We start from the raw sequence: 27,993 nt of genomic DNA, 5'->3' as shown, positions 1-27,993 counted from the left end.
ACTATTGTCCAAGAACGGAGAAAGATGGGTTATGATGGAAGACAATGAAGAAGAAGAAGATGACGATGACAGCTATCCCATGTTCCCTGAATGCGGTGATACTGCAGAGGGAGGTTGGTTTCCATCAGAAGGCAATAAAGATAATGAAGCAGAAGATCAAGAGGCACCAGATGAGCCTGCTGATGATGATCTTGGCCAGGCCATTTCTGATGCAAGGAGAGAATGTGAAACTGAAAAGGAAATGTTGGCCTTCGACCAGATGATAGAGGATCACAACAAATTGTTATACCCAACTTGCAAAGATGACCATAAAAAGCTAGGTAGCACACTGGAATTGTTGCAATGGAAGGCAGAGAACGGTGTCACTGACTCAGGATTTGAAAAGTTACTTAAAATAATTAAGAAGAAGCTTCCAAGGGGCAACGAATCGCCCGCCAGTACGTATGAAGCGAAGAAGGTTGTCTGCCCTCTAAGATTAGATGTGCAAAAGATACATGCATGCATTAATGACTGCATCCTGTACCGCGGTGAGTGCGAGAATTTGGATGCATGCCTGGTGTGCACTGCATTGTGGTATAAGATCAGACGAGATGACCCGGGTGATGTTGAGGGCGAACGCCCCAAGGAAGAGGGTTCCTGCCAAGGTTATGTGGTATGCTCCTATAATACCACGGCTGAAACGCGTGTTCAGAAATAAAGATCACACTAGGTTGTTGCGATGGCACAAAGAAGATCGTAAGAAAGACGAGATGTTGAGACACCCTGGTGATGGGCCCCAATGGAGAAAAATCGATAGAGAGTTCCCGTACTTTACAGAGGATGCAAGGAACTTAAGTTTTGGTCTAAGTACAGATGGCATGCATCTTTTGGAGAGCAGAGCTGCATCCATAGCACCTGGCATGTGGCTCTTTGTATATATAACCTTCCTCCTTGGTTGTGCATGAAGCGCACGTTCATTATGATGCCAGTGCTCATATGATGCGCGTGGTTGACGTATTGTCTTTCTGTTCGACACGCGTCCGTTGGGAACCCCAAGAGGAAGGTGTGATGCGTACAGCGGCAAGTTTCCCTCAGTAAGAAACCAAGGTTTATCGAACCAGTAGGAGTCAAGAAGAACGTGAAGGTTGATGGCGGCGAGATGTAGTGCGGCGCAACACCAGGGATTCCGGCGCCAACATGGAACCTGCACAACACAAACCAAGTACTTTGCCCCAACGAAACAGCGAGGTTTTCAATCTCACCGGCTTGCTGATACGTCTCCGACGTATCGATAATTTCTTATGTTCCATGCCACATTATTGATGTTATCTACATGTTTTATGCACACTTTATATCATATTCGTGCATTTTCTGGAACTAACCTATTAACAAGATGCCGAAGTGCCAGTTGCTGTTTTCTGTTGTTTTTGGTTTCAGAAATCCTAGTAACAAAATATTCTCGGAATTGGACGAAATCAACGCCCAGGGTCCTATTTTGCCATGAAGCTTCCAGAAGACCGAAGAGGAGACGAAGTGGGGCCACGAGGCGGCCACACCATAGGGCGGCGCGGCCTGGCCCTTGGCCGCGCTGGCCTGTAGTGTGGGCCCCTCGTGCCGCCTCCTGACCTGCCCTTCCGCCTACTTAAAGCCTCTGTCGCGAAACCCCCAGTACCGAGAGCCACGATACGGAAAACCTTCCAGAGACGCCGCCGCCGCCAATCCCATCTCGGGGGTTTCAGGAGATCGCCTCCGGCACCCTGCCGGAGAGGGGAATCATCTCCCGGAGGACTCTACGCCGCCATGGTCACCTCCGGAGTGATGAGTGAGTAGTCTACCCCTGGACTATGGGTCCATAGCAGTAGCTCGATGGTTGTCTTCTCCCCATTGTGCTTAATTGTCGGATCTTGTGAGCTGCCTAACATGATCAAGATCATCTATCTGTAATTCTATATGTTGCGTTTGTTGGGATCCGATGAATAGAGAATACTTGTTATGTTGATTATCAAAGTTATGTCTATGTGTTGTTTATGATCTTGCATGCTCTCCGTTACTAGTAGATGCTCTGGCCAAGTAGATGCTTGTAACTCCAAGAGGGAGTATTTATGCTCGATAGTGGGTTCATGTCTCCGTGAATCTGGGGGAGTGACAGAAACCTCTAAGATTATGGATGTGATGTTGCCACTAGGGATAAAACATTGGTGCTATGTTCAAGGATGTAGTTACTGATTACATTACGCGCAATACTTAATGCAATTGTCTGTTGTTAGCAACTTAATACTGGAGGGGGTTCGGATGATAACCTGAAGGTGGACTTTTTAGGCATAGATGCATGCTGGATAGCGGTCTATGTACTTTGTCGTAATGCCCAATTAAATCTCACTATACTCATCATAATATGTATGTGCATGGTCATGCCCTCTTTATTTGTCAATTGCCCAACTGTAATTTGTTCACCCAACATGCTGTTTATCTTATGGGAGAGACACCTCTAGTGAACTGTGGACCCCGGTCCAATTCTCTATACTGAAATACAATCTACTGCAATACTGTTTTACTGTTTTCTGCAAACAATCATCTTCCACACAATACGGTTAATCCTTTGTTACAGCAAGCCGGTGAGATTGACAACCTCACTGTTTCGTTGGGGCAAAGTACTTGGTTTGTGTTGTGCAGGTTCCACGTTGGCGCCGGAATCCCTGGTGTTGCGCCGCACTACATCCCACCGCCATCAACCTTCAACGTGCTTCTTGGCTCCTACTGGTTCGATAAACCTTGGTTTCATACTGAGGGAAAACTTGCTGCTGTACGCATCACACCTTCCTCTTGGGGTTCCCAACGGACGCGTGCTGTACGCGTATCAAGCTCTTTTTCTGGCGCCGTTGCCGGGGAGATCAAGACACGCTGCAAGGGGAGTCTCCACTTCCCAATCTCTTTACTTTGTTTTTGTCTTGCTTAGTTTTATTTACTACTTTGTTTGCTGCACTAAATCAAAATACAAAAAAATTAGTTGCTAGTTGTACTATATTTGCTACCTTGTTTACTATATCAAAAACACAAAAAAATTAGTTACTTGCATTTACTTTATCTAGTTTGCTTTATTTACTGTTGCTAAAATGACCACTCCTGAAAATACTAAGTTGTGTGACTTCACAACCACAAATAATAATGATTTCTTATGCACACCTATTGCTCCACCTGCTACTACAGCAGAATTCTTTGAAATTAAACCTCCTTTACTGAATCTTGTTATGCGAGAGCAATTTTCTGGTGTTAGTTCTGATGATGCTGCTGCCCATCTTAATAATTTTGTTGAACTATGTGAAATGCAAAAATATAAAGATGTAGATGGTGACATTATAAAATTAAAATTGTTTCCTTTCTCATTAAGAGTAAGAGCTAAAGATTGGTTGCTATCTCTGCCTAAGAATAGTATTGATTCATGGACTAAATGCAAGGATGCTTTTATTGGTAGATATTATCCCCCTGCTAAAATTATATCTTTGAGGAGTAGCATAATGAATTTTAAACAATTAGATACTGAGCATGTTGCACAAGCATGGGAAAGAATGAAATCTTTGGTTAAAAATTGCCCAACCCATGGACTGACTACTTGGATGATCATCCAAACTTTCTATGCAGGACTAAATTTTTCTTTGCGGAATTTATTGGATTCAGCTGCTGGAGGTACCTTTATGTCCATCACTCTTGGTGGAGCAACAAAGCTTCTTGATAATATGATGATCAACTACTCTGAATGGCACACGGAAAGAGCTCCACAAGGTAAGAAGGTAAATTCTGTCGAAGAAACCTCTTCCTTGAGTGATAAGATTGATGCTATTATGTCTATGCTTGTGAATGATAGGACAAATGTTGATCCTAATAATGTTCCGTTAGCTTCATTGGTTGCACAAGAAGAACATGTTGATGTGAACTTCATTAAAAATAATAATTTCAACAACAATGCTTACCGGAACAATTCTAGTAACAACTATAGGCCATATCCTTATAATAATGGCAACGGCTATGGTAATTCTTATGGGAATTCTTACAACAATAATAGGAATTCACCCCCTGGACTTGAAGCCATGCTTAAAGAATTTATTAGTACACAAACTGCTTTTAACAAATCTGTTGAAGAAAAGCTTGGGAAAATTGATATACTTGCTTCTAAAGTCGATAGTCTTGCTGCTGATGTTGATCTTTTGAAATCGAAAGTTATGCCGAATAGGGATATTGAAAATAAAATTGTTACTACAGCAAATGCCATCCAAGTTAGAATTAATGAGAATATAAGATTGATGGCTGAATTGCGTGCTAGGTGGGATAGAGAAGAAAATGAAAAACTAGCTAAAGAGAAGAATGTAGCTAAAGTTTGGACTATTACCACGACTAGTAATGCTAATGCTACACATGTTGCTGCACCTCCTACTATTAATAATAAAAGAATTAGTGTTAGCAATGTTTCCACTTCTAATGCAAAGCGCGAGAAACTGCCTGAAATTGCTAAAACTGCTGAAACTGCCTGTGATAAAACTGCTGAAATTTTTTCCAACATTGGGGATGATGATCCCATTGATTTAGATTATAATGGTTTGAATTTTTATGATTGCCACATCTCTGAAGTTATAAAGTTCTTGCAAAAACTTGCTAAAAGTCCTAATGCTAGTGCTATAAATTTGGCTTTCACGCAACATATTACAAATGCTCTCATAAAAGCTAGAGAAGAGAAACTAGAGCGCGAAGCCTCTATTCCTAGAAAGCTAGAGGATGGTTGGGAGCCCATCATTAAGATGAAGGTTAAAGATTTTGATTGTAATGCTTTATGTGATCTTGGTGCAAGTATTTTTGTTATGCCTAAGAAAATCTGTAATATGCTTGACTTGCCACCGCTGAAAAATTGTTATTTGGATGTTAATCTTGCTGATCATTCTACAAAGAAACCTTTGGGGAAAGTTGATAATGTTCGCATTACCGTTAACAATAACCTTGTCCCCGTTGATTTTGTTGTCTTGGATATTGAATGCAATGCATCTTGTCCCATTATATTGGGAAGACCTTTTCTTCGAACTGTTGGTGCTATCATTGATATGAAGGAAGGTAATATAAAATATCAATTTCCTCTCAAGAAAGGTATGGAACACTTCCCTAGAAAGAGAATGAAGTTACCTTTTGATTCTATTATTAGAACAAATTATGATGTTGACACTTCGTCTCTTGATAATACTTGATACACACTTTCTGCGCCTAGCTGAAAGGCGTTAAAGAAAAGCGCTTATGGGAGACAACCCATGGTTTTTACTACAGTACCTTGTTTTTATTTTGTATCTTGGAAGATGTTTACTACTGTAGCAACCTCTCCTTATCTTAGTTTAGTGTTTTGTTGTGCCAAGTAAAGTCATTGATAGTAAACTTCATACTAGATTTGGATTACTGCGCAGAAACAGATTTCTTTGCTGTCACGAATCTGGGCTGTTTTCTCTGTAGGTAACTCAGAAAATTATGCCAATTTACGTGAGTGATCCTCAGATATGTACGCAACTTTCATTCAATTTGAGCATTTTCATTTGAGCAAGTCTGGTGCCTCGATAAAATTCGTCAATACAAACTGTTCTGTTTTGACAGATTCTGCCTTTTATTTCGCATTGCCTCTTTTGCTATGTTGGATGAATTTCTTTGATCCATTAATGTCCAGTAGCTTTATGCAATGTCCAGAAGTGTTAATAATGATTATGTCACCTCTGAACATGTTAATTTTTATTGTCCACTAACCCTCTAATGAGTTGTTCTAAGTTTGGTGTGGAGGAAGTTTTCAAGGATCAAGAGAGGAGTATGATGCAATATGATCAAGGAGAGTGAAAGCTCTAAGCTTGGGGATGCCCCGGTGGTTCACCCCTGCATATTCTAAGAAGACTCAAGCGTCTAAGCTTGGGGATGCCCAAGGCATCCCCTTCTTCATCGACAACATTATCAGGTTCCTCCCCTGAAACTATATTTTTATTCCATCACATCTTATGTGCTTTTCTTGGAGCGTCTGTTTGCTTTCGTTTTTTTTTGTTTGAATAAAATGTATCCTAGCATTCACTTTATGGGAGAGAGACACGCTCCGCTGTAGCATATGGACAAGTATGTCCTTAGGCTTTACTCATAATATTCATGGCGAAGTTTCTTCTTCGTTAAATTGTTATATGGTTGGAATTGGAAAATGATACATGTAGTAATTGCTATAAATGTCTTGGGTAATGTGATACTTGGCAATTGTTGTGCTCCTGTTTAAGCTCTTGCATCATATGCTTTGCACCCATTAATGAAGAAATACATATAGCATGCTTAAATTTGGTTTGCATATTTGGTCTCTCTAAGGTCTAGATAATTTCTAGTATTGAGTTTGAACAACAAGGAAGACGGTGTAGAGTCTTATAATGTTTTCAATATGTCTTTTATGTGAGTTTTGCTGCACCGGTTCATCCTTGTGTTTGTTTCAAATAACCTTGCTAGCCTAAACCTTGTATCGAGAGGGAATACTTCTCATGCATCCAAAATCCTTGAGCCAACCACTATGCCATTTGTGTCCACCATACCTACCTACTACGTGGTATTTCTCCGCCATTCCAAAGTAAATTGCTTGAGTGCTACCTTTAAAATTCCATCATTCACCTTTACAATATATAGCTCATGGGACAAATAGCTTAAAAACTATTGTGGTATTGAATATGTACTTATGCACTTTATCTCTTATTAAGTTGCTTGTTGTGCGATAACCATGTTTCTGGGGACGCCATCAGCTATTCATTGTTGAATATCATGTGAGTTGCTATGCATGTTCGTCTTGTCTGAAGTAAGAGAGATCTACCACCTTATGGTTAAGCATGCATATTGTTAGAGAAGAACATTGGGCCGCTAACTAAAGCCATGATCCATGGTGGAAGTTTCAGTTTTGGACATATATCCTCAATCTCATATGAGAATAATAATTGTTGCCACATGCCTATGCATTAAAGAGGAGTCCATTATCTGTTGTCTATGTTGTCCCGGTATGGATGTCTAAGTTGAGAATAATCAATAGCGAGAAATCCGATGCGAGCTTTCTCCTTAGACCTTTGTACAGGCGACATAGAGGTACCCCTTTGTGACACTTGGTTAAAACATGTGCATTGCGATGATCCGGTAGTCCAAGCTAATTAGGACAAGGTGCGGGCACTATTAGTATACTATGCATGAGGCTTGCAACTTGTAAGATATAATTTACATGATACATATGCTTTATTACTACCGTTGACAAAATTGTTTCATGTTTTCAAAATCAAAGCTCTAGCACAAATATAGCAATCGATGCTTTTCCTCTATGGAGGACCATTCTTTTACTTTTATGTTGAGTCAGTTCACCTATTTCTCTCCACCTCAAGAAGCAAACACTTGTGTGAACTGTGCATTGATTCCTACATACTTGCATATTGCATTTGTTATATTACTCTATGTTGACAATATCCATGAGATATACATGCTACAAGTTGAAAGCAACCGCTGAAACTTAATCTTCCTTTGTGTTGCTTCAATGCTTTTACTATGAATTATTGCTTTATGAGTTAACTCTTATGCAAGACTTATTGATGCTTGTCTTGAAGTACTATTCATGAAAAGTCTTTGCTATATGATTCACTTGTTTACTCATGTCATATACATTGTTTTGATCGCTGCATTCACTACATATGCTTTACAAATAGTATGATCAAGGTTATGATGGCATGTCACTCCAGAAATTATCTTTGTTATCGTTTTACCTGCTCGGGACGAGCAGAACTAAGCTTGGGGATGCTGATACGTCTCCGACGTATCGATAATTTCTTATGTTCCATGCCATATTATTGATGTTATCTACATGTTTTATGCACACTTTATGTCATATTCGTGCATTTTCTGGAACTAACCTATTAACAAGATGCCGAAGTGCCAGTTGCTGTTTTCTGCTGTTTTTGGTTTCAGAAATCCTAGTAACAAAATATTCTCGAAATTGGAGGAAATCAACTCCCAGGGTCCTATTTTGCCACGAAGCTTCCAGAAGACCGAAGAGGAGACGAAGTGGGGCCACGAGGCGGCCACACCATAGGGCGGCGCGGCCTGGCCCTTGGCCGCGCCGGCCTGTAGTGTGGGCCCCTCGTGCCGCCTCCTGACCTGCCCTTCCGCCTACTTAAAGCCTCCGTCGCGAAACCCCCAGTACCGAGAGCCACGATACGGAAAACCTTCCAGAGACGCCGCCGCCGCCAATCCCATCTCGGGGGATTCAGGAGATCGCCTCCGGCACCCTACCGGAGAGGGGAATCATCTCCCGGAGGACTCTACGCCACCATGGTCGCCTCCGGAGTGATGAGTGAGTAGTCAACCCCTGGACTATGGGTCCATAGCAGTAGCTAGATGGTTGTCTTCTCCCCATTGTGCTTAATTGTCGGATCTTGTGAGCTGCCTAACATGATCAAGATCATCTATCTGTAATTCTATATGTTGCGTTTGTTGGGATCCGATGAATAGAGAATACTTGTTATGTTGATTATCAAAGTTATGTCTATGTGTTGTTTATGATCTTGCATGCTCTCCATTACTAGTAGATGCTCTGGCCAAGTAGATGCTTGTAACTCCAAGAGGGAGTATTTATGCTCGATAGTGGGTTCATGTCTCCGTGAATCTGGGAGAGTGACAGAAACCTCTAAGATTATGGATGTGCTGTTGCCACCAGGGATAAAACATTGGTGCTATGTTCAAGGATGTAGTTACTGATTACATTACGCGCAATACTTAATGCAATTGTCTGTTGTTAGCAACTTAATACTGGAGGGGGTTCGGATGATAACCTGAAGGTGGACTTTTTAGGCATAGATGCATGCTGGATAGCGGTCTATGTACTTTGTCGTAATGCCCAATTAAATCTCACTATACTCATCATAATATGTATGTGCATGGTCATGCCCTCTTTATTTGTCAATTGCCCAACTGTAATTTGTTCACCCAACATGCTGTTTATCTTATGGGAGAGACACCTCTAGTGAACTGTGGACCCCGGTCCAATTCTCTATACTGAAATACAATCTACTGCAATACTGTTTTACTGTTTTCTGCAAACAATCATCTTCCACACAATACGGTTAATCCTTTGTTATAGCAAGCCGGTGAGATTGACAACCTCACTGTTTCGTTGGGGCAAAGTACTTGGTTTGTGTTGTGCAGGTTCCACGTTGGCACCGGAATCCCTGGTGTTGCGCCGCACTACATCCCGCCACCATCAACCTTCAACGTGCTTCTTGGCTCCTACTGGTTCGATAAACCTTGGTTTCATACTGAGGGAAAACTTGCTGCTGTACGCATCACACCTTCCTCTTGGGGTTCCCAACGGACGCGTGCTGTACGCGTATCACTTGCTGTAACAAAGGATTAGATGTATAGTGTGGAAGATGATTGTTTGCAGAAAACAGTAGAACAAGTATTGCAGTAGATTGTATTTCAGTATAGAGAATTGGACCGGGGTCCACAGTTCACTAGAGGTGTCTCTCCCGTAAGATAAATAGCATGTTGGGTGAACAAATTACAGTTGGGCAATTGACAAATAGAGAGGGCATGACCATGCACATACATATTATGATGAGTGTAGTGAGATTTAATTGGGATTACGACAAAGTACATAGACCGCTATCCAGCATGCATCTATGCCTAAAAAGTCCACCTTCAGGTTATCATCCGAACCCCTTCCAGTATTAAGTTGCTAACAACAGACAATTGCATTAAGTATTGCGCGTAATGTAATCAATAACTACATCCTCGGACATAGCATCAATGTTTTATCCCTAGTGGCAACATCACATCCATAACCTTAGAGGTTTCTGTCACTCCCCCAGATTCACGGAGACATGAACCCACTATCGAGCATAAATACCCCCTCTTGGAGTTACTAGCAAAAACTTGGCCAGAGCCTCTACTAATAACCGAGAGCATGCAAGATCATAAACAACACATAGACATAAATTGATAATCAACATAACATAGTATTCTCTATTCATCGGATCCCAACAAACACAACATATAGCATTACAGATAGATGATCTTGATCATGTTCGGCAGCTCACAAGACCCGACAATTAAGCACAATGAGGAGAAGACAACCATCTAGCTACTGCTATGGACCCATAGTCCAGGGGTAGACTACTCACACATCACTCCGGAGGCGACCATGGCGGTGTAGAGTCCTCCGGGAGATGATTCCCCTCTCCGGCAGGGTGCCGGAGGCGATCTCCTGAATCCCCCGAGATGGGATTGGCGGCGGCGGCGTCTCTGGAAGGTTTTCCGTATCATGGCTCTTGGTACTGGGGGTTTCGCGACGAAGGCTATTTGTAGGTGGAAGGGCAGGTCAGGGGCGTCACGAGGGGCCCAGGAGACAGGTCGGCGCGGCCAAGGCTTGGGCCGCGCCGCCCTACCTCCTGGCCACCTCGTGGCCCCACTTCGTTGACTCTCCGGTCTTCTGGAAGCTTCGTGTGAAAATAGGCCCCTGGGCGTTGATTTCGTCCAATTCCAAGAATATTTCCTTACTAGGATTTCTGAAACCAAAAACAGCAGAAACAAAGAATCGGCTCTTCGGCATCTCGTTAATAGGTTAGTTCCAGAAAATGCATAAATATGACATAAAGTGTGCATAAAACATGTAGATATCATCAATAATGTGGCATGTAACATAAGAAATTATCGATACGTCGGAGACGTATCAGCATCCCCAAGCTTAGTTCCTGCTCGTCCGAGTGTAAACGATAACAAAGATAATTTCTGGAGTGACATGCCATCATAACCTTGATCATACTATTGTAAGCATATGTAATGAATGCAGCGATCAAAACAATGTAAATGACATGAGTAAACAACTGAATCATATAACAAAGACTTTTCATGAATAGTACTTCAAGACAAGCATCAATAAGTCTTGCATAAGAGTTAACTCATAAAGCAATAATTCAAAGTAAAGGCATTGAAGCAACACAAAGGAAGATGAAGTTTCAGCGGTTGCTTTCAACTTATAACATGTATATCTCATGGATATTGTCAGTGTAAAGTAATATAATAAGTGCAATATGCAAGTATGTAGGAATCAATGCACAGTTCACACAAGTGTTTGCTTCTTGAGGTGGAGAGAGATAGGTGAACTGACTCAACAATAAAAGTAAAAGAATGGTCCTTCAAAGAGGAAAGCATCGATTGCTATATTTGTGCTAGAGCTTTGGTTTTGAAAACAAGAAACAATTTTGTCAACGGTAGTAATAAAGCATATGTGTTATGTAAATTATATCTTACAAGTTGCAAGCCTCATGCATAGTATACTAATAGTGCCCGCACCTTGTCCTAATTAGCTTGGATTACCGGGATTATCGCAATGCACATGTTTTAACCAAGTGTCACAAAGGGGTACCTCTATGCCGCCTGTACAAAGGTCTAAGGAGAAAGCTCGCATTGGATTTCTCGCTATTGATTATTCTCAACTTAGACATCCATACTAGGACAACATAGACAACAGATAATGGACTCCTCTTTTATGCATAAGCATGTAGCAACAATTAATTTTCTCATATGAGATTGAGGATATTGTCCAAAACTGAAACTTCCACCATGGATCATGGCTTTAGTTAGCGGCCCAATGTTCTTCTCTAACAATATGCATGCTCTAACCATTAAAGGTGGTAAATCTCCCTTACTTCAGACAAGACGAACATGCATAGCAACTCACATGATATTCAACAAAGAGTAGTTGATGGCGTCCCCAGGAACATGGTTATCGCACAACAAGCAACTTAATAAGAGATAAAGTGGATAAGTACATATTCAATACCACAATAGTTTTTAAACTATTTGTCCCATGAGCTATATATTGTAAAGGTAGAGGATAGAAATTTTAAAGGTAGCACTCAAGCAATTTACTTTGGAATGGCGGAGAAATACCATGTAGTAGGTAGGTATGGTGGACACAAATGGCATAGTGGTTGGCTCAAGGATTTTGGATGCATGAGAAGTATACCCTCTCGATACAAGGTTTAGGCTAGCAAGGCTATTTGAAACAAACACAAGGATGAACCGGTGCAGCAAAACTCACATAAAAGACATATTGTAAACATTATAAGACTCTACACCGTCTTCCTTGTTGTTCAAACTCAATACTAGAAATTATCTAGACCTTAGAGAGACCAAATATGCAAACCAAATTTTAGCATGCTCTATGTATTTCTTCATTAATAGGTGCAAAGTATATGATGCAAGAGCTTAAACATGAGCACAACAATTGCCAAGTATCACATTATCCAAGACATTATAGCAATTACTACATGTATCATTTTCCAATTCCAACCATATAACAATTTAACGAAGAAGAAACTTCGCCATGAATATATGAGTAAAGCCTAAGGACATACTTGTCCATATGCAACAGCGGAGCGTGTCTCTCTCCCACACAATGAATGCTAGGATCCATTTTATTCAAACAAAACAAAAACAAAAACAAACCGACGCTCCAAGCAAAGCACATAAGACGTGATGGAATAAAAATATAGTTTCAGGGGAGGAACCTGATAATGTTGTCGATGAAGAAGGGGATGCCTTGTGAAGGAGATATGCCCTAGAGGAAATAATAAAGTGGTTATTATTTATATATTTATGTTTATGATAAATGTTTATATATCATGCTATAATTGTATTAACCGAAACATTAGTACATGTGTGATATGTAGACAAACAAAGAAGTCCCTAGTATGCCTCTTAACTAGCTTGTTGATTAATGGATGATTAGTTTCATAATCATGAACATTGGATGTTATTAATAACAAGGTTATATCATTGTATGAATGATGTAATGGACACACCCAATTAAGCGTAGCATAAGATCTCGTCATTAAGTTATTTGCTATAAGCTTTCGATACATAGTTACCTAGTCCTTATGACCATGAGATCATGTAAATCACTTATGCCGGAAAGGTACTTTGATTACACCAAACGCCACTGCGTAAATGGGTGGTTATAAAGGTGGGATTAAGTATCTGGAAAGTATGAGTTGAGGCATATGGATCAACAGTGGGATTTGTCCATCCCGATGACGGATAGATATACTCTGGGCCCTCTCGGTGGAATGTCGTTGAATGTCTTGCAAGCATATGAATAAGTTCATAAGAGACCACATACCACGGTACGAGTAAAGAGTACTTGTCAGGAGACGAAGTTGAACAAGGTATAGAGTGATACCGAAGATCAAACCTCGGACAAGTAAAATATCGCGTGACAAAGGGAATTGGTATTGTATGTGAATGGTTCATTCGATCACTAAAGTCATCGTTGAATATGTGGGAGCCATTATGGATCTCCAGATCCCGCTATTGGTTATTGGTCGGAGTAAGTACACAACCATGTCTGCATAGTTCACGAACCGTAGGGTGACACACTTAAAGTTGGATGTTGAAATGGTAGAACTTGAATATGGAATGGAGTTCGAATATTTGTTCGGAGTCCCGGATGAGATCCCGGACATCACGAGGAGTTCCGGAATGGTCCGGAGAATAAGATTCATATATAGGATGTCATTTTATGTGAATTAAAATGATGCGGAAGGTTCTATGGAAGGTTCTAGAAGGTTCTAGAAAAGTCCGGAAGAAACCACCAAGGAAGGTGGAGTCCACATGGGACTCCACCTCCATGGCCGGCCAACCCTAGTGGGGGAGGAGTCCCAAGTGGACTCCCCCTTAGGGGGCCGGCCACCCCCCCATATGGAAGGGGGGAATCCCACCCCAAGTGGGATTCCCACCATAGGTAGGTTTCCTTTTCATATGGAAGGTTTTTGGTTCGGGTCTTATTCGAAGACTTGGAGACCAACACTTGGGGTTCCACCTATATAATGAGGGGCCAAGGGGAGGGGGCCGGCCACCCAAGAACCACAAGGTGGCCGCACCCCTATAGTGGCTGGCGCCCCCTCTCCCCAAACCCTAGCGGCCTCTCTCCTCCACTAAATCCCGCACGCTTAGCGAAGCTCCGCCGGACTTCTCCACCACCACCGACACCACGCCGTCGTGCTGTCGGATTCAAGAGGAGCTACTACTTCCGCTGCCCGCTGGAACGGGGAGGTGGACGTCGTCTTCATCAACAACCGAACGTGTGACCGAGTACGGAGGTGCTGCCCGTTCGTGGCGCCGGAAGCGATCGTGACCAAGATCTTCTACGCGCTTTTGCAAGCGGCAAGTGAACGTCTACCGCAGCAACAAGAGCCTCATCTTGTAGGCTTTGGAATCTCTTCAAGGGTGAGACTCGATACCCCCTCGTTGCTACCGTCTTCTAGATTGCATCTTGGCTTGGATTGCGTGTTCGCGGTAGGAAATTTTTTGTTTTCTATGCAACGTTATCCTACAGTGGTATCAGAGGCGTGTCTATGCATAGATGGTTGCACGAGTAGAACACAATGGTTTTGTGGGCGTTGATGCTCTTGTTATCTTTAGTTTGAGTACTTTGCATCTTTGTGGCATAGTAGGATGAAGCGGCTCGGACTAACTTTACATGACCGCGTTCATGAGACTTGTTCCTCGTTCGACATGCAACTTGTATTGCATAAGAGGCTTTGCGGGTGTCTGTCTCTCCTACTATAGTGAAGATTCAATTTACTCTTCTATTGAAAACATTAGTATCAACGTTGTGGTTCATGTTCGTAGGTAGATTAGATCTCTCTCGAAAACCCTAAACCACGTAAAATATGCAAACCAAATTAGAGACGTCTAACTTGTTTTTTGCAGGGTTTGGTGATGTGATATGGCCATAATGTGATGATGAATATGTATGAGATGATCATTATTGTATTGTGGCAACCGGCAGGAGCCTTATGTTTGTCTTTAAATGTCATGTTGAGTAGTATTTCAAAGTAGTTGTAATAGTTGCTACATGAGGTGAACAACAATGAAGACGGCGCCATGAACCTTGACGCTACGCCGACGATGATGGAGATCATGCCCGTTGATGATGGAGATCATGTCCGTGCTTTGGAGATGAAGATCAAAGGCGCAAAGACAAAAGGGCCATATCATATCACATATGAACTGCATGTGATGTTAATCCTTTATGCATCTTATTTTGCTTAGAACGCGATGGTAGCATTATAAGATGATCCCTCACTTTAATATCAAGATAATAAAGTGTTCTCCCCTCGTATGCATCGTTGATATAGTTTGACGTTTTGAAGCATCTCGTGATGATCGGATGTGATAAACTCAACATACAACGGGTGTAAGCCATGTTGCACACGCGGAATACTTGGGTTTGCTTGACGAGCCTAGCATGTACAGACATGGCCTCGGGACAACGGAAACCGAAAGGTTGAACACGAGTCATATGGATGATATGATGAACATGTTGATGTTCACCATTGAAGCTACATCATCTCACGTGATGATCGGTTTTGGTGTAGTGGATTTGGATCGTGTACCACTTAACAACTATGAGGGATGTTGTATTGAGTGGGAGTTCATTAGTAATTAGATTAAAACATGAACTAATTATCATAAACATAGTCTGAGTAGTATTTTGAATTAATTTTGTAGTATTGGCATCTGTTTTCTACCATGCGCTAGTCTTGTAATTGAGATAGAAATACTGTTAAAATCTGACAAGAAACTTTACGGATTGGTACCGTATTGTTAAAGAATCAAGAATTGATTAAGTCCTATTGCAAACTTTTAGTAAACCTCACATTGTTGATTCAAAGAGCTAAGGTTTCAATTAGTACCTAAAGTTATCTTGTCGCCGTCAAACTTGAAGTTCAAATTTGTTTGAAAAGTAAGGAGCTGAAAATTTAGTTTTCAGAAATAATCAAGGTATGAGATATATGTGATATCTAAGACCTTATTGCAAGATGATAGAATATATTTTGGTGAGACTACATAAACTCATAAGTTTTATGGGAATGTATGAAGGTTGAAGACGCCAGGCGTCACAATCCTCCAACTATTGGGGCACTAACGATATTCGCATATCCATGAAGTTATCATCCTTAGTATGCACCGTTGCTAAGACTCGTCGTATCGAAGCATCACGTGATGATCGGGTGTTATAGATTCTACGTGTGCTTACAACGGGTGCAAGCCAGATTTGCACATGCGAATACTAAGGTTAAACTTTATGAGCCTAGCATGTACAGACATGGTCTCAGAAAGTTGTCATGAATTGATGGATAAAATTATGAGTGAAATTGTTCATCGTATTACAAAGTTACTAATAGTGAAATCTAGAACACCTGTCATATGATGATCAACTTCAAAATAAGAACCTCAAAGTTATTGGTATTAGACCAACAAACCTAGAAGTTATTAATGTTGAAGTGTTTTTCTGAATAATGAGGAAAGCTAAAAGAGAAACTGCAAAAGATATTTTGGCAGAAAGAAAGAAAAGACTAGAAAGTCTAGCTCAGGTGTATAGAAATGATATACATGTTATGGTTGTATTCCTAGTTAGGTCACACTATGAAATTCTTGGGTATTAGTACTATATTGGTTGGTATGAAGTGTCATACAAAACAACGCAATACAAGAATACAATGGCCTAAGTGACTGACAAGGAATATGATAGAAATGCACGTCTGGAACAAAATAAAGTGTTATTATGTTCATCGTTGGCATTCTATCTAGCCCTTAGAATTTATAATAAAGAACTTAATAATTGTTATTTTGCTCTGGTCAAATGAAAACAATGAGTTGTTCAAATTATGACATTACTCCATGTACGATGGATAAGTTATTATAAATCTTAATGGTGAAACACACATACATAACACTGACGCTAAAATGCCATAAGGCAAATGATTTGAATTCCACTTATTTGTGGAACCGCCATTTAGGTCATGTTAGGAAAGAATGCATGAAGGAACTCCATGCAAATGGATTTTTGGAGTCATTTGATTTTTGAATCATTTGGCGCTTGCAAATCTTTTCTAAAAAGAATGATTAAAATACCGTTCATAGGCCAAGAATTGAACGGGCAACAAACTTAGTGGAAAAATACATAATGATGTATGTGGTTCACTGAGCATAGTTGTGTGCGGGAGATTCTTCTACTTCATGAAAACTTTCAACAATGAATTGAGTATATATGTGGATATATTCAATAAGGAAGAAGTTTGAAACATTTGAATAGATTCAAATAAATTTCAGCATGAAGTGGAAATCATCGTAATAGAAAAGTCAAATATCTATGATTGGATCATGGTGGAAATATTTGAATTACGAGTTTTAGCGAACATCTAAGAGAGTTATGAAGTTGTTCTACAACTCACGTTTCTTGGAGTATCATAGTGATGATGAAGTATCCAAAAGACGTATCCAAACCTTGTTGGATTAATGATGAGATAAAATATTATGACGCCATTATATTTTTGTGGATTATGCTTTAGAGACTACCGCTTTTACACTGAATAGAGCATTATCATGATCCGTTGAAATGACACCATACAAGTTATGGTATGGGTATAAACCCTAATAGTCTTTTCTTTAAATTTTGGTCTAAGAGTTTACAACCAAAATCGGATGAATGTCTTTGTTGGTTATCCCAGCGATTTAATTGGGAATTCTTCCCACGAGACAAAAACAAAAGTGTTTGTTAATGTTTCTTATTTCCAAGAAATTGTTTCTAGCAAAATATTTGAGTGGGAGGATAATAGAACTTGATAAGGTTTATGAACCTGAGCATAATGATCAGAGTAGCGCATCATCGGAAATTGGTTCCGGAAGCGACCACGACGATCATGGCTCCCATGACTACAAAGTGTTTTAGCCATGGAGATCGAAGTACATATTGAACCTTGTAGGTATGGTTTACTTTGTGATCAAATAAATGATTTGTGGACAAAGGATTGATTTTGAACAATGATAAACCAACTACAAACAAAGAAGTTATGATGGGCCCTGACTTCGTTAAAATGGCTATACGCCATGAAATCCAAGTTGAAAGTAAATGGATCTATAAAATTGATGGACTTGGATGAAATATCCTTGAAGAAGCTTGACTTGTCGAAAAGTTGTTTACGACAAAGTTCAAAGAGTTGACTACGATAAGATTAGATCTTCTGTAGCAATGCTTATAGTCTATGTGGATTATTCTAGTAATCACTACATATTTCTTTTATGAGATATGTTAGTAGGATGGCAAAATACATTACTTATCAGAAGTGTGTATTAAAGGTGTATACAAGATACAACCAAGAGTTTTGCTGGTCCATGGAATACTAGATAGGTATACAAACTTCAATTGGATGAAGTGAGTATCACGGAGTTGGAATCTTCACCGGATGAAATAGTCAAAGAGTTTTTGATTTCATCAGAGACGATGAAGAGGCTTGCATTTGCAAGAAATTAAGTGGGAGAGCTGAGACATATTTATAATACTTGTGTAGATGACATATAGTTGGTTATAAATGATGTAATTATATACTTGATTAAAAGGTTTCATTGAGAAATTAATTTCAATGAAAGAATATGGACTGAAACATATTTAGTGTCAAGATCTATGAAGATAGATTGAAACACATAATAAGTTTAAGTCAAAGTACATAGAATGGATATTGAAATAGTTCAATATAGAAATATTAAGGAAAATGTTCTTGTCATGTGAAGTTTTAACAAGACTTGAGTATATCTGATACTCAATGAGTAAAAACACATGAGTGATTATGGATCACAAATAATATGTACATAATCAGATATCCTGTGCTCTAAAATGTTATGAGCATATACCAGAATGATTCATGAGATGATCATTGGACAACAGTAAGAGTATCCTTGAGTACTTTAGAAGAACCAAGGATATATAGTTTTGTATGGATAAATGACAAACAAATCGCTGTAATGTGATTACATCGATATTTGTTTTGTCACATATAAAAATAGAATTTGAATCTCAAATTAGACTAAGTGTTGTTTTAAAGGTAGCACAATGAGCTAGAAGTTGTCTATGTTAGATTTAGAAGAGTTCTAAATATTGTGACGGATTCTACAAACGAAGGCAGAGTATGTCATTGTTTTGACAAATGACTGAGGATGTTGAGTCAAGAAGTTCTTTGAGAACTTGGTGTAGTTCCGACAGAGTCTTTGAAGCTATATTGTGTGTGACAATATTAGTGACATATTTCAGACCGCGGAAATAAGGTTCCACCAGAAGATCAAACATATTTAATGCCAACTCATTTGGAAATGAGTGATGCGTTGAGACGCAAATGAATTACAAAATACATATGTTTCTGAGCGTGTCAGATCCGTTGACTAAAGCTCTCCCTAGGGCAAAGCATGACCAACACCAGAATGCCATGGGTGTTAGGTATATTACAATGTAATCTAGATTATTGACTCTAGTGCAAGTGGGAGATTGAAGGAGATATGCCCTAGAGGCAATAATAAAGTGGTTATTATTTATATCTTTATGTTTATGATAAATGTTTATATATCATGCTATAATTGTATTAACCGAAACATTAGTACATGTGTGATATGTAGACAAACAAAGAAGTCCCTAGTATGCCTCTTAACTAGCTTGTTGATTAATGGATGATTAGTTTCATAATCATGAACATTGGATGTTATTAATAACAAGGTTATATCATTGTATGAATGATGTAATGGACACACCCAATTAAGCGTAGCATAAGATCTCGTCATTAAGTTATTTGCTATAAGCTTTTGATACATAGTTACCTAGTCCTTATGACCATGAGATCATGTAAATCACTTATGCCGGAAAGGTACTTTGATTACACCAAACGCCACTGCGTAAATGGGTGGTTATAAAGGTGGGATTAAGTATCTGGAAAGTATGAGTTGAGGCATATGGATCAACTGTGGGATTTATCCATCCCGATGATGGATAGATATACTCTGGGCCCTCTCGGTGGAATGTCGTCTAATGTCTTGCAAGCATATGAATAAGTTCATAAGAGACCACATACCACGGTACGAGTAAAGAGTACTTGTGAGGAGACGAGGTTGAACAAGGTATAGAGTGATACCGAAGATCAAACCTCGGACAAGTAAAATATCGCGTGACAAAGGGAATTGGTATTGTATCTGAATGGTTCATTCAATCACTAAAGTCATCATTGAATATGTGGGAGCCATTATGGATCTCCAGATCCCGCTATTGGTTATTGGTCGGAGTAAGTACTCAACCATGTCCGCATAGTTCACGAACCGTAGGGTGACACACTTAAAGTTGGATGTTGAAATGGTAGAACTTGAATATGGAATGGAGTTCGAATATTTGTTCGGAGTCCCGGATGAGATCCCGGACATCACGAGGAGTTCCGGAATGGTCCGGAGAATAAGATTCATATATAGGATGTCATTTTATGTGAATTAAAATGATGCGGAAGGTTCTATGGAAGGTTCTAGAAGGTTCTAAAAAAGTCCGGAAGAAACCACCAAGGAAGGTGGAGTCCACATGGGACTCCACCTCCATGGCCGGCCAACCCTAGTGGGGGAGGAGTCCCAAGTGGACTCCCCCTTAGGGGGCCGGCCACCCCCCCATATGGAAGGGGGGAATCCCACCCGATTCCCACCCTAGGTAGGTTTCCTTTTCATATGGAAGGTTTCTGGTTCGGGTCTTATTCGAAGACTTGGAGACCAACACTTGGGGTTCCACCTATATAATGAGGGGCCAAGGGGAGGGGGCCGGCCACCCAAGAACCACAAGGTGGCCGCACCCCTATAGTGGCCGGCGCCCCCTCTCCCCAAACCCTAGCGGCCTCTCTCCTCCACTAAATCCCGCACGCTTAGCGAAGCTCCGCCGGACTTCTCCACCACCACCGACACCACGCCGTCGTGCTGTCGGATTCAAGAGGAGCTACTACTTCCGCTGCCCGCTGGAACGGGGAGGTGGACGTCGTCTTCATCAACAACCGAACGTGTGACCGAGTACGGAGGTGCTGCCCGTTCGTGGCGCCGGAAGCGATCGTGATCAAGATCTTCTACGCGCTTTTGCAAGCGGCAAGTGAACGTCTACCGCAGCAACAAGAGCCTCATCTTGTAGGCTTTGGAATCTCTTCAAGGGTGAGAATCGATACCCCCTCGTTGCTACCGTCTTCTAGATTGCATCTTGGCTTGGATTGCGTGTTCGCGGTAGGAAATTTTTTTGTTTTCTATGCAACGTTATCCTACACCTTGGGCATCCCCAAGCTTAGACGCTTGAGTCTTCTTGATATATGCAGGGGTGAACCACCGGGGCATCCCCAAGCTTAGAGCTTTCACTCTCCTTGATCATGTTGTATCATCTCCCTCTCTTGATCCTTGAAAACTTCCTCCACACCAAACTCAAAACAACTCATTAGAGAGTTAGTGCACAATCAAAATATACATGTTCAGAGGTGACATAATCATTCTTAACACTTCTGGACATTGCACAAAGCTACTGAAAGTCAATGGAATCGAAATATCCATCGAACATAGCAAAACAGGCAATGCGAAATAAAAGGCAGAATCTGTCAAAACAGAACAGTTCGTAATGACGAATTTTATTGAGGCACCAGACTTGCTCAAATGAAAATGCTCAAATTTAATGAAAGTTGCGTACATATCTGAGGATAACTCACGTAAATTGGCATAATTTTCTGAGTTACCTACAGAGAATTTTGCCCAGATTCGTGACAGCAAAAAAATCTGTTTCTGCGCAGTAATCCAAATCTAGTATGAACCTTACTATCAACGACTTTACTTGGCACAACAAAACACTAAACTGAGATAAGGAGAGGTTGCTACAGTAGTAAACAACTTCCAAGACTCAAATATAAAACAAAATACTGTAGTAAAAAACATGGGTTGTCTCCCATAAGCGCTTTTCTTTAACGTCTTTCAGCTAGGCGCAGAAAGTGTGTATCAAGTGTTATCAAAAGACGAAGTGTCAACATCATAATTTGTTCTAATAATAGAATCATAAGGTAACTTCATTCTATTTCTAGGGAAGTGTTCCATACCTTTCTTGAGAGGAAATTGATATTTAATATTACCTTCCTTCATATCAATGATAGCACCAACAGTTCGAAGAAAAGGTCTTCCCAATATAATGGGACAAGATGCATTGCATTCAATATCCAAGACAACAAAATCAACGGGGATAAGGTTATTGTTAACGGTAATGCGAACATTATCAACTTTCCCCAAAGGTTTCTTTGCAGAATGATCAGCAAGATTAACATCCAAATAACAATTTTTCAGTGGTGGCAAGTCAAGCATATTATAGATTTTCTTAGGCATAACAGAAATACTTTCACCAAGATCACATAAAGCATTACAATCAAAGTCATTGACCTTCATCTTAATGATGGGCTCCCAACCATCCTCTAGCTTCCTAGGAATAGAAGCTTCGCGTTCTAGTTTCTCTTCTCTAGCTTTTATGAGAGCATTTGTAATATGTTTCGTGAAAGCCAAATTTATAGCACTAGCATTAGGACTTTTAGCAAGTTTTTGTAAGAACTTTATAACTTCAGAGATGTGGCAATCATCAAAATTCAAACCATTATAATCTAAACAATGGGATCATCATCCCCAATGTTGGAAAAAATTTCAGCAGTTTTATCACAGGCAGTTTCAGCAGTTTTAGCAGTTTCAGGCAGTTTTTCGCGCTTTGCATTTGAAGTGGAAACATTGCTAACACCAATTCTTTTATTAGTAATAGTAGGAGGTGCAGCAACTTGTGGAGCATTAGCATTGCTAGTGGTGGTAATAGTCCAAACTTTAGCTATATTATCTTCTTTTTCATTTTCTTCTCTTTCCCACCTAGCACGCAATTCGGCCATCAATCTTATATTCTCATTAATTCTAACTTGGATGGCATTTGCTGTAGTAACAATTTTATTATCTATATCCTCAGGTTTAGCAGCCATTTTATTAATTAAAGAAGATTGTGACGCGGACATGTATGAGATTCGGTTTTCAGCATTAGCAAGTTTAGTTTGCAACCCAGAGATCTCCATATTCAGATTTTCAAGTTGATTTCCTATATTCTTCAACAAGGTAGATTGCTCATTCATAGTTTTATTAAACAATTTATTTTGCTCATATTGTGATTGCATAAAGTTCTTGGTGGATCTTTCAATTTCTAACATCTTTTCCTCATTAGGTGAAGCGTATCTACCATAAGAGTTACCATTAGCAGGATATGGCCTAGAATTATTATAATTGTTATTTTTATTGAAATTCACATCAACATATTCTTTTTGAGCACCCAATGACGCTAACGGAACATTATTAGGATCAACATTAGGCCTACCATTCACAAGCATAGACATAATAGCATCAATCTTATCACTCAAGGAAGAGGTTTCTTCGACAGAATTTACCTTCTTACCTTGTGGAGCTCTTTCCATGTGCCATTCAGAGAAATTGATCATCATATTATCAAGAAGCTTTGTTGCTTTGTCAAGAGTGATGGACATAAAGGTACCTCCAGCAGCTGAATCCAATAGGTTCCGCGAAGAAAAATTCAGTCCTGCATAAAAGGTTTGGATGATCATCCAAGTAGTCACTACATGGGTTGGGCAATTTTTAACCAAAGATTTCATTCTTTCCCATGCTTGTGCAACATGCTCAGTATCCAATTGTTTAAAATTCATTATGATACTCCTCAAAGATATAATTTTAGCAGGGGGGTAATATCTACCAATAAAAGCATCCTTGCATTTAGTCCATGAATCAATACTATTCTTAGGCAGAGATAGCAACCAATCTTTAGCTCTTCCTCTTAATGAGAAAGGGAACAATTTTAATTTTATAATGTCACCATCTACATCTTTATACTTTTGCATTTCACACAATTCAACAAAATTATTGAGATGGGCAGCAGCATCATCAGAACTAACACCAGAAAATTGCTCTCGCATAACAAGATTTAGTAAAGCAGGTTTAATTTCAAAGAATTCTGCTGTAGTAGCAGGTGGAGCAATAGGTGTGCAGAAGAAATCATTATTATTTGTGGGTGTGAAGTCACAAAACTTAGTATTTTCAGGAGTACCCATTTTAGCAACAGTAAATAAAATAGACTAGATAAAGTAAATGCAAGTAACTAATTTTTTTGTGTTTTTGATATAGAGTGCAAGACAGTAAATAAAGTAAACTAACAACTAATTTTTTTGTATTTGATTTAGTGCGGCAAACAAAGTAGTAAATAAAATAAAGCAAGACAAAAACAAAGTAAAGAGATTGCGATGTGGAGACTCCCCTTGCAGCGTGTCTTGATCTCCCCGGCAACGACGCCAGAAATTTGCTTGATGCGCGTGGTTGACGTATTGTCTTTCCGTTTGACACGCGTCCATTGGGAACCCCAAGAGGAAGGTGTGATGCGTACAGCGGCAAGTTTCCCTCAGTAAGAAACCAAGGTTTATCGAACCAGTAGGAGTCAAGAAGCACGTGAAGGTTGATGGCGGCGAGATGTAGTGCGGCGCAACACCAGGGATTCCGGCGCCAACATGGAACCTGCACAACACAAACCAAGTACTTTGCCCCAACGAAATAGCGAGGTTCTCAATCTCACCGGCTTGCTGTAACAAAGGATTAGATGTATAGTGTGGAAGATGATTGTTTGCAGAAAACAGTAGAACAAGTATTGCAGTAGATTGTATTTCAGTATAGAGAATTGGACCGGGGTCCACAGTTCACTAGAGGTGTCTCTCCCATAAGATAAATAGCATGTTGGGTGAACAAATTACAGTTGGACAATTGACAAATAGAGAGGGCATGACCATGCACATACATATTATGATGAGTATAGTGAGATTTAATTGGGCATTACGACAAAGTACATAGACCGCTATCCAGCATGCATCTATGCCTAAAAAGTCCACCTTCAGGTTATCATCCGAACCCCTTCCAGTATTAAGTTGCTAACAACAGACAATTGCATTAAGTATTACGCGTAATGTAATCAATAACTACATCCTCGGACATAGCATCAATGTTTTATCCCTAGTGGCAATAGCACATCCATAACCTTAGAGGTTTCTGTCACTCCCCCAGATTCACGGAGACATGAACCCACTATCGAGCATAAATACCCCCTCTTGGAGTTACTAGCAAAAACTTGGCCAGAGCCTCTACTAATAACGGAGAGCATGCAAGATCATAAACAACACATAGACATAAATTGATAATCAACATAACATAGTATTCTGTATTCATCGGATCCCAACAAACACAACATATAGCATTACAGATAGATGATCTTGATCATGTTCGGCAGCTCACAAGACCCGACAATTAAGCACAATGAGGAGAAGACAACCATCTAGCTACTGCTATGGACCCATAGTCTAGGGGTAGACTACTCACACATCACTCCGGAGGCGACCATGGCGGTGTAGAGTCCTCCGGGAGATGATTCCCCTCTCCGGCAGGGTGCCGGAGGCGATCTCCTGAATCCCCCGAGTTGGGATTGGCGGAGGCGGTGTCTCTGGAAGGTTTTCCGTATCGTGGCTCTCGGTACTGGGGGTTTCGCGACGAAGGCTATTTGTAGGCGGAAGGGCAGGTCAGGGGCGTCACGAGGGGCCCAGGAGACAGGTCGGCGCGGCCAAGGCTTGGGCCGCGCCGCCCTACCTCCTGGCCACCTCGTGGCCCCACTTCGTTGACTCTCCGGTCTTCTGGAAGCTTCGTGTGAAAATAGGCCCCTGGGCGTTGATTTCGTCCAATTCCGAGAATATTTCCTTACTAGGATTTCTGAAACCAAAAACAGCAGAAAACAGCAACTGGCTCTTCGGCATCTCGTTAATAGGTTAGTTCCAGAAAATGCATAAATATGACATAAAGTGTGCATAAAACATGTAGATATCATCAATAATGTGGCATGGAACATAAGAAATTATCGATACGTCGGAGACGTATCATCATACAAGGCCCGAAGCAACCCGGCAACGACATTGATGTGTATCTGAAGCCATTAGTCGAAGAACTTCTACAGCTGTGGCCCATAGCAGGTGTACCTGTGTGGGACGAGCACAAGCAGGAGGAATTTGACCTACGAGCGTTGCTTTTCGTAACCATCAATGATTGGCCTGCTCTTGGTAATATTTCAGGGCAATCAATCAAGGGATACAATGCATGCACACACTTTTTAGATAAGCTCGAAGGTGAATATTTGGATAAATGTAAGAAGGTCGTGTACCTAGGGCATCGTCGATTTCTTAGGCATACCCATCCCGTAAGAAAGAAAGGCAAGAATTACAACGGTGAGGCAGATCACTGGAAAAAGCCTGCCCACCGTAATGGTGCTGATATATTTGGTATGGTCAAGGATGTAGAAGTAATATTTGGAAAGGATCCTAGCGGACGGTCTGTTCCGAATGACGCTGCCGGACACGTGGCCATGTGGAAGAAGGAATCTATATTTTTGGATCTACCCTATGTGATGCACGTGACGAAGAATCTTTGCGTGAACCTGCTAGGCTTCCCGGGCGTGTTCGGGAAGACAAAAGATACACCAGAAGCACGGGAGAACCAGCAATGTATGAAAGACCCCAACAAACTGCATGAGACAGATAAATGACGTCATTACTCCAGCTACGCTCTTACAAAAGCAGAGAAGGAAATCTTTTTTCAATGTCTCAGAAGTATCAAGGTCCCGTCTGGCTTCTCCTCCAATATAAAGGGAATAATAAATATGGCAGAGAAAAAATTCCAGAACCTGAAGTCTCATGACTGCCATGTGATAATGATGCAGTTGCTTCCGATTGCATTGAGGGGGCTTCTACCGGAAAATGTTCAACTGCTCATGGTGAAGCTATGTGCATTCCTCAATGCAATTTCTCAGAAGGTAATCAATCCAGAAATTCTACCGTGGTTGCAGAATGATGTGGTCCAATGTCTTGTTAGTTTTGAGCTGGTGTTCCCACCATCCTTCTTCAATATTATGACGCATCTCCTCGCTCACTTGGTCGATGATATTTCCATTCTCGGTCCTGTGTTTCTACACAATATGTTCCCCTTCGAGAGGTTCATGGGAGTCTTAAAGAAATATGTTCATAAACGTGCTAGGCCAGAATGAAGCATCTCCAAGGGCTATGGAACAAAGGAGGTCATTGAGTTCTGTGTTGACTTTATTCCCGACCTTAAGCCAATTGGTGTTCCTGAATCATGGCACGAGGGGAGACTAAGTGAAAAAGGCACGCTAGGAAGCATATCAATGATATGTAGGGACGGTATTTCTTTCACTCAAACACACTACACAGTTCTACAAAGTTCCACCTTGGTGGCTCCGTATATCAATGTACACAAGAATTTTGTACGCTCCCAGAACCCAGGGGAGTCGGACGATTGGATTACACGTGAACACATGTAGACTTTTGGTGGTTGGTTGCAAAAACATCTCATGAATGACACCACTATTGGAGATCAGCTGTACTTGTTGGCCCAGACACCATCTTCGACTGTATTGACTTTCCAAGGGTACGAGATAAATGAGAATACATTTTACATGATCGCCCAAGATAAAAGAGCACCAACCAAAACAGTGGTGTCCGCTTTGATGCAATAAACAACAAAGGCCCAAATGACACATATTATGGTTACATAGAGTAGATATGGGAACTTGACTATGGACCTTCTTTTAAGGTCCCTTTGTTTAGGTGCAAATGGGTCAAGAAAACAGGAGGCGGGGTTCGGGTAGACAAGTTGTATGGAATGACAACAGTGGATCTCAACAATCTTGGGTATAGAGACGAACCATTCGTCGTAGCCAAGGATGTGGCCCAAGTTTTCTATGTGAAGGATATGTCTACCAAACCAAGAAAAAGGAAACATAAGGAAATGAATACATCATACGATGAGCCAAAGCGCCACATAGTTCTTTCTGGAAAAAGAAACATCGTGGGAGTGGAGGACAAGACATACATGTCAGAAGATTATAATAAGTTTGATTAAATTTCACCCTTCACAGTGAACATTGACCCAAGCATCAAGTTAAGTGATGAAGATGCTCCATGGTTACGGCCGAAGAAGGTTCAATGA

General features: G+C 40.6%; 1 pseudogene; it reads left to right on the top strand.

Annotated features, from left to right (window-relative positions):
* Nucleotides 1-34: 34 nt before the first annotated feature.
* LOC139837812 (uncharacterized) lies at nucleotides 35-27,993 on the top strand (annotated as a pseudogene).

This window comes from Lolium perenne, chromosome 3 (assembly GCF_019359855.2).
Source record: "Lolium perenne isolate Kyuss_39 chromosome 3, Kyuss_2.0, whole genome shotgun sequence".
NCBI classification, from domain to species: Eukaryota; Viridiplantae; Streptophyta; class Magnoliopsida; order Poales; family Poaceae; genus Lolium; species Lolium perenne.
Note: the sequence above shows the minus strand (reverse complement) of the source record. Positions and strands in the feature narration are given on the sequence as shown.